General features: G+C 47.4%; 1 pseudogene; it reads left to right on the plus strand.

Moving 5' to 3' along the window:
- The first annotated feature begins 3,726 nt into the window (after positions 1 to 3,726).
- On the plus strand, positions 3,727 to 4,538 carry LOC144143443 (uncharacterized; annotated as a pseudogene).
- Positions 4,539 to 8,738: the final 4,200 nt, after the last annotated feature.

Consider the following 8,738-nt stretch of genomic DNA (forward strand, 5'->3'; position numbering starts at 1 on the left):
TGTAAGAAGTTGAAGACTGTGGTCTCTCTACCTCCAATATGCATAACCCTAGCCCTGCACAAGGCATGCACTCATGCACACTGCGAGGAACCACCGCGGGTTCGAGCTATTTGAGCACGCTCCCCATACTAAAACGCCGTCGCGCCACCTTAACACCGCCTCTGTTGGGCAGGTGGAGAAGGGGGCGACAAAGGAATATGCCCAGGGTACGGAGGGAAGATGTTTATTTTATACTACCGTTCTAGTCCCATATTTTACAGACCGAATTACATAATTTACAGTACAGGTACGTACTTCCCGTTAGGTGAAAGGGGCGATGGGGCGCCACGCGCAAGTGTGCGTGTCGTCGGCACAAAGCCAGTGGGCTCTTCGGTCAGGGCGAATTCCGGGGTGAGCGCACGTTGTGCGCGCGCGCATCGCCGTGCTGGCCAGATAGGCTCGCAGCATTGAGGGAGACGGGGTCCATTCGCTCACAGGCGCGTACCGCACGGCGTGATCGTCGAGTGGTAGGTACGGCCTTACTATATGCAAGCGTAGGGGCAACAGGAGCAGCGTTAAGGCACGGGCCGCAGCCGGAAGGGCTGGTGGGCTTTCGCCGGCGCAACAGAGTTGCAGCCGGCTTGTAAAGAAAGCGTCACATGCCTTCGGCCAACGCCTTCAGCGTCCTGGAAGCCTCTCCCCGAACGGACCCCTGGGCAGGGCGCGCATTCGCGTCCCGGCGAGAGGGGGGTTCGGGAATCGTTCAACAGGACCAATGAGGTGAGGTTAGCTCGACTACGAGGGCGGAGCGCCCGCTGCGTGACAGTGTTTTATAGCCGCAATGGTCGCTGCAGCCTTCACCTCACGCAGGAGTTTGAGAAGACGAGCCGTCTCGGCTGTGCACAGTGGCGCCGAGACGAGCCGGCATTTCGGGGAGAGAGGGGAAAAGCGCCGCGCAACGCCACAAACCCAGTGATCGCACAATGGCTCGGGCGTCAAGGATCCCAACAAGACGTAAGGCGGAATAGTGAATGTTTCGGTGTAATCTACTTTAAATGCTATGTTTCCATCCTACTCATTCTGCGCATGTAATCCTTTTTTACAGTCTTCGGGCCATGGACAGGCAATCCCCGGACCTTCAACAGAAATGGCTGGGATACTGGATTATTTTCGCGTCACTGAACACCTTTGAATGGGTGTTTGTCGCCTTTCAAAGGACATTCAGCAGGATATACCTTGTAAAGGTGAGTAAGCACTATCAAACAGTATCATCTTATGTGATTTTACTTTAGTGGCACCTTATTGCATTTGAGACGCATTTAGTTGTGCTGTGTTCAATGTTGGCCAGTTTATGGCGGGAAGGGGCACAGTCAAGCCGACGCTGGGTCTATCTTCCGACTCGTCACGAACCAATAACCAAGAAACTCAAATGACATCCTTACCCGCCGCGGTGGCTCATTGGCCTAGGTGGTGTGCTGCTGAGCACGGGGTCGCGGGTTCGATTCCAGGCCGCGGCGGCCGCTTTTCTGATGGAGGCGAAAAGCAAAAACGCCCTTGTGTAGGAGATTTTGGCGCGCGTTAAAGATCCCCAGGTGGTCGAAATTAATGTGAAGCCCTCCACTACGGCGCGCCTCATTGCCTGCGCTGCGTCGGCACGTTAAACCCTACAATCAATCAAATGACATACTTGGAATCATCAGCAAATTCTAAATCTTCACCTTAGTAGGAGACACACCATCCACTGAAGTGGGTGTTGAGGCATGCTGGTTTAACTTAATCAGGGGAAATACAGCCAGCTGGCACACGGAGATAAAGAAGACCGGACACACAGGACCACTGACAGACTGTCGAGCCCAACCTAAACTCTTTTACAGCGGAGTGGAGTTTTGTACACAACTATTTTACGCATACAACAAAGGATCTCCTCTCCTTCATACTGCAGTTCTTTCCCCCAGCACGAAGCGCAGGTCAAGTATATGAGTGCTTGTTTTGTTTCAATAAACGGTTTGGTCAGGGTTCATGTGTGTGCATTCTAGTTTTTGTCAGTGAACGCCGAACGCCGAATGTTCAGGCTGCTGGCGAAATTGAGCACGCAGCTCAAGCAGTGATTCCCGAGTAATTGTTAAGCATCAAAGTAATGGCTACGCATTGCCAGATAAATTTGGACATAGGCTATCACTAACGACTCTCGATATCATGCTAACAGCGGCCTTGCGGCTGTGCATCCGAATTGCGTTTGTGTAGTGCTCATTAGGCCTTCCCCTTTATTACTGAACGTCCTCTCCATTTACCTACCCAGACGATATCGATATCTGTTTGCACCTAACCACACACTTCCTAAACGCTCGCTCGTGATGGCCGAACGGAGTCCTCCATCGGACAACGGTTAAACACAGGCACGATATGTCAGGCTGGAGAAAGAGCATATACAGGATACAAAACCGGAAAAAAACCTGAGAAAAGCAAAAACCACGGGAAAACCACAACCAGAACATGCATAATCGCAACCAATGTATGTAGGTTTTCTGATGAACGCAGCGATTCAGAGATAAGTGTGACCAGCTTCGCCCTAGTAGTACAAAGCAAGAGGCCGAAGGGGTTCCGCACATAAACCTTAGCATGGGCTAAGGAATGTGCCTTCAGGGTGTGAGAAATAGTTTAAACCGACGCTTACCCCTCCGGGCATAAACACAAAAAACGCCTCATAGCATCCCGCTGACCATGAATCTCAGATAAGGTCAAGCCGGCGCCTCGCGACCATGGCTGCGCGAAATGAGAGCGTGTCATTCTTCTCAGCTCCAAGGAGTAGTAAGGGGTGTGGAGAAGATAAGGTGTGACAAGTTTTTTTTAGGTACACGCACGCTCCACAGTATTTATGGTGATTTGTAATTGCACACCTGTGAAAGTAAAATAAAAATCTACCGTGTCCAGTAGTAACCTACCTAACCTAGTAGTAGTAGTAACCTAGTAGTAGTAGTAGTAGTAGCCCACTACCACTTGCACTCCAGCCAGCTTCTATTTCGGCTTTTATGAATGGCATTACCATCACACTGGAAGGAATTGAATGTGCCATTGATCGACTTTCGAATAATTCCTCCCCAAGACCCGATGGCATTTGTCCAAAACTGCTCAAAATGACTAAACCAATTACATCTTGTATCCTAGCCGCCATTTTTCAACACTCACTCGACACCGGTATCATACCAGATGACTGGAAAATCGCACGCGTTGTTCCTGTATTTAAATCCGGCAACCGATCAGAACTTTCAAATTACAGACCGATCTTCTTAACAAGCGTACCATGCAAAATTCTAGAACATATCATATCATCAGCCGTTATGACATATCTTACAAAGCACAACTTTTTTTATATTCATCAGCATGGATTTCTTCGAGGGCGCTCGTGCGAAACCCAATTATTTGAGCTTGTAACCGACCTACATCAGGCCGTTCATGACTCATCCCAAATTGATGCCATATTCATCGACTTTGCAAAAGCATTTGATAAAGTACCTCATAAACGCCTGATGATGAAACTTGCCCGGCTGAACATAAACAGCAGCGTTCTCAATTGGATTACAGCATTTTTAACCAAGCGCTATCAATACGTTTCAGTAAATGACCACAATTCCCCCTTACCAGAAGTCAAATCAGGAGTGCCTCAGGGCTCTGTACTGGGACCAATTTTGTTTTTGGTTTACATTAATGACGTAAGCAATAACTTAAGTTCTAATGTTCGGTTATTCGCCGACGATTGCGTAATTTACAGAAACATTAACAGCTATGAAGATTCTAATGCTTTACAGACCGACCTGGGTAATATTGTTAACTGGTGCGAGGATTGGCAAATGCAAATAAATGCTTCCAAAACAAAAGCTATGACATTTACCAGGTCTACTAACATACACCTAAATTCGTATTCTATTAATAACACAGTGATAGAAAACGTTTCTACGCTAAAATATCTGGGTGTATATTTGTCGTCCAACCTTACGTGGAATGAACATATTGATGCTATAATTTCCAAGGCAAGTAAAACACTCGGTTTCATCAAACGAAATTTGTATTTAGCTAGACAATCAACTAAACTTTTAGCTTAGACTACATTAGTTCGATCCAAACTTGAGTACGCGTCCATTATTTGGAACCCAAACCAGGCATACTTAACAGACAGACTGGAGGCCTTGCAAAATAAAGCGGCACGTTTCATTACTAAAAACTATTCCCGTACATCTAGCATAACTGCCTTTAAAAAATCTCTGCTGCTGCCCTCCCTCGAAAAACGAAGAATACTAGCATTACTATCTCACTTCCACCGGCTTTATCATAGTGCGTCGTCATTTGCTGCATCGCATATCAAACCTGCCCATCGCATTTTTCCACGTCTAGATCACCCTTTCAAAGTCCTCCCCTTGTTTGCCCGTACCAACCTTCTTCGTACATCCCCGTTGTTCTTGGCCATCTTTCATTGGAATCGATTACCAGAAGATATTGCCACAATTCATAATCACGATTTGTTTGTAAGCCGTTTGAAGCACTTTTTATGTATAGATAGCTAAAATTATCAGAGCCATGAACCATGTATTATGTGCGCTTGCTTTGTATTTATTTTCCATGTACTTTTTTTTCTTTTTTCTTTTCTACCTTTTCTTCTTACATCCCCGCTCTTGACTGTTTGCTCTTGAATTGAAATGTATCCCACACTTTGTTAACCCCCCCCCTATGTAATGCCCTTCGGGGCCTTTAGGGTATCTGAATAAAAAAACCTGCAATTCACCGGGCGCGGAGGATCAGTGGCTGAGGCACTGGCTGCTGAGCGCAACGACGCGAGTTGCACACTGTCCACAACGGTCGCTTTTCCTCTGGGGACGAAAGACGCAAACGCCCGCATGTTGCGATTCGGGCACACGTTTATGACACTTACAAGGCCATATTATTCCGGGGCCCTCCAGTATGGCGGGTGTCACGGTTCATGTGTACGATCGGTGCGTTAAACACCGCACATTTAGTCAACCACCTGTCATGCGAGTTTGCAATCAACCCCGTTATGTTATTACTGACTTTTGTCTGGTTATTCTTACTACTGAATAGATGTAAGAATAACTATTCTTAGATATGACACGAATTCTTTCGAAATGAGTCAAATGCAAGAACCGAAACCAAGTCAGTAAAACTGCACCGACGAGAAAATACCAGGCAATTTACCCTTGAAAAACGGTGGCTAGAAAGTAGGTGAGATATTTCACTCCAAACGTGTACGCAGACAGAAGTTCTTATCGAAAATGAGCAAGATCCTGTTGTGACACAGATCAAAGTGAGCCAAAGTGAGCCTAATGGGTTTTCGCTTTTGGCGTGACTCTCTAGACTCTTTCGTGTGATTTTTGAAAAGTTTTGTATGCTTTTCAGAGCTTACTTAATATTAACTCAGACAGCAACTAATAAGCCATGGGCGAAAGATCTGTCAATATACGTCGAAGAAAAATTGGACAGAAGAAGTGAGCGATATGAAAGTTAGAGATGTGAAACAATAATTTTTTCTCGTCGCCCCTTTCCTACGGAGTGGATCTGGTTATTAATATTTTAAACCCATATTTACCATTAAATACTAAACACATTTCCTTCTGCTTACAAGCCATGGTACATTTTTCTGTCGGTGGATACGAGTCAGTTCATTAAGGTATAGAAGAAGACGTGAACAGCCTTCTTGTGACGCATTTTAGAAATTTATAGCAAAGCAATGAAAAGCTTGCTTACTTCGTGAGGGCATGCCTTCCCGCGTGCCCAAGAGAATTATTTAAGTAGGAAATTTGAAGAGAGCTGCTCATGGTGCCAAGACGACTCACCTTTACTTCGTTTATAGCTGTGCTGTTCTTGAATCTCTGTTTCTATGTTTATTGCATTTTCCATGAACACTTCATCGTACCATTCTTAAAAGTCAATTGCCATAAAGTTTTATAGGAATGCCACGCCAACTTGAATGTCTCGATTCAGTACGAGCCCAATCCGCACTTATCGTACCATTATTGTACATCTCGTATTTAATTTTTTGTGGCCATGAAATTTCCCTAGCTGACATGTAAATATGTGATTTAAAAGCTTTCGCAGCATTGCATTCAGGTTCGCTGACAAACTTCCGTCTTTTTCTCAAATTCGGATGAGGTGGACTTGCCTGACTTCGAAAAAAACGCTTAAGGAATTCCGGTAGCCCCAGTTTCCCTAAACCTAAAGAGACACTGACAGTATTTCAATGGTAAGCGAGCTAGAACAGGGCGCACTGACGTACAGAACTCCTATAAGAAAGCCATGAGCTCAGAGTAAGAAGTAATGCTGCAGGAGGGAAAACATCTCTTCCTGCGACGGCCAGATAACGTCAGAAGCACTTGTCGCAGGTTAAGCTAGCGAAATCTGTTGCGGGACATGAAACTGCTCGGATCCGGCATCGGCATTCCTCTGCGCCGCCAGAGCGAGGCGTCGCCACTGAACGAGTGTGGTCCGCATCATTCGGTTCCTGATGTGCCGCTACGAACTCCATCCAGGGGCGGAATATCGAGTTTTTTCCGTTTCATGTCGGCTTCAAAATGACGTTTTCGAGCGAGCCTTGATTGGCCGAAATCAGGCGACTCGATGTGACGCAGCACGTTCACTGGTCGCAGGTCTCGCAAGAGCAACTACTGCGCGCCTGGAATGGACGCGAAATGGGCGTCTTCGAAACAAACACAACTAGGAATTCCGCTCCAGCTTCCAAGCTTCTAAGTCTGCGATGCTTTTTATTGTGGCATTGACCAGGTCACTAGCCCACGGCCGCCACGATGGGACTCCGGTCATTCCATTTTCGCTCTGTTGCCACGAGTGAAATTCCAAAAATGCCCTCCCGCTTTCTGAGATGGTGTGTACAAGAGGTGCACTCTGGCCTTTCCTCCGTGTCTCCTTCCGAGCAGCTGCTGGTGCTGGCTGCGTCCGCCGCTCCACACCCGCTCTGTCCCGCCCGGGTGGTGTGCTCCAAGCTCCTCCGGCACCGGGTGTGGCTGGACGGGGGAGGCACGGCGCAGGGCGGCTACTCACTCGGCGCCTCTTCGGCCGCGAACTCCTCTGATGCTGCCACGTCGACCGTGGACAACACCGAGGCGACGTCCACAGCCCGGCCGGCACCGAACAAGGTGCCACCCAAGAAGGCCGGCTCTGGCGGCAAGCCGCAGAAGGGGTGAGCCATGCATGCATGTTTTGTAGCGTGAGCTACACTGGCCGACGTTGAACAGATTCGCGTGGCTCTTGGACAGCCGTGCTGTGCATGAGCGAGGAGCAGTGACGTCTCACGGCGCACCGCTTGCGCGCCGGAGGAGCCGCCACCGCCGCTATTGGATTGGATTGTAAATTGTTTCATCAGCAGTAAGCATGATAATCAGCTACTCCTAGAGAACTACGAAACCTAAGAATAACCAGGTGAACTTTAGCTCACGCTAGGTATATCCTGGTATAGCAGAGCTAAGCCACTGCTTATTTTTTTCCACCCGTGTTTGCCATCGCAAGCAGGAGCAGCAGCAGCGCAACTCTGCATACCCTGATAACTTGTGGCACCATATCTATTGTGAAAATTCCCTACTCATTAAGGCCTCTGTTTGTAACGTTAGATTTTCCTATGAATCAGCGTCTTGGCCGATATACCACTGGCGCCTACATACAGAAGGCGTCGTGGGTAATGTCATACTAACAGCGGAGATGAACCAGCAATTTAATTAGCGAAGATGGCAGCATGTTACTAATTTTGCAGCCGACCATCACGATGCATTGTCTCAGTGTGAACCTCGTAAAACGTTGGCATGGCACGCTGCAGGAAGTGGTTGATAACTGATTGAGCAACCACCGATGCCCTAGAGTGCCCTACAGGCAGCTCTATGAAAGGAAGATTGTGGCTTTCTGGCCTTTCTTTTGTCAAAAGTGGCTGTCAAAAGCGTTTATTGCCCCAACTGAAAGATAGCTGGCCAATACCTCCTGCATTGCTTGATTGACGTAGTTTGAGCGCTTGAAGAACACCAGAACCGGAATAGAGAGAAATTTTTGGGGAAGTTATTATTGGGAAGAATAATTAATCGCATAGGTACTCCGTGACCTCCTATTCAAAATACTAGATATGTTGGCTGACTAGGTTTTAAGACCATTTATGATTTACGGAAATATTTTAAAAGACCCGTTGAAGGGGCTCATTATTAATAGAAGCCAAGCATGTGTTGCCTCCAAGCTTAATTCAGAAAGCATACTTAACGTATGCTTGAAACCAGCCTTTCTTAAGACTCCGAAAAGTGCCCGAATAAGAATAGGTTCCCGAATATTTTAGAAACCTTCCTTCCTTCCTTCCTTCAGGCCAACTTCAGTCATATTTCAGAAAACTTCTTTACCGGCCAACTGCACTCAAATTTCACCTCGGCCAAATTTACTTTAAAGGTACAGTACGTACCACCAAACCAGGTAGTACATGGCTGCTGGCCTTATTAAACTCGTTGTCAAGTAGCTAGAAATAATTCAAATAGCACCATCGCAGGTGACGCTGCACCTTCCATCTGATCGTGCGAACAGCCATGAAGCGGAAGTAACATTGCATCCGCCCGGGTGCTTTTTCCGCCGGCCAGCCAGGAGAACGGTTCGAGCTCGACTGGGTGCGCTTCTCGTGTGGCTGCTGCGAGGGAGAAGCGTTCCTAAGCCATTCTAGCCAATTTAGCTTTGCGCGCAGGCTCGCTCCGGACGGCCGGCCGCATGCGGCCGAT

The sequence above is a fragment of the Haemaphysalis longicornis genome, unplaced genomic scaffold, assembly GCF_048455015.1.
Source record: "Haemaphysalis longicornis isolate Haplotype H1 unplaced genomic scaffold, Haemaphysalis longicornis Haplotype H1 scaffold_6, whole genome shotgun sequence".
NCBI classification, from domain to species: Eukaryota; Metazoa; Arthropoda; class Arachnida; order Ixodida; family Ixodidae; genus Haemaphysalis; species Haemaphysalis longicornis.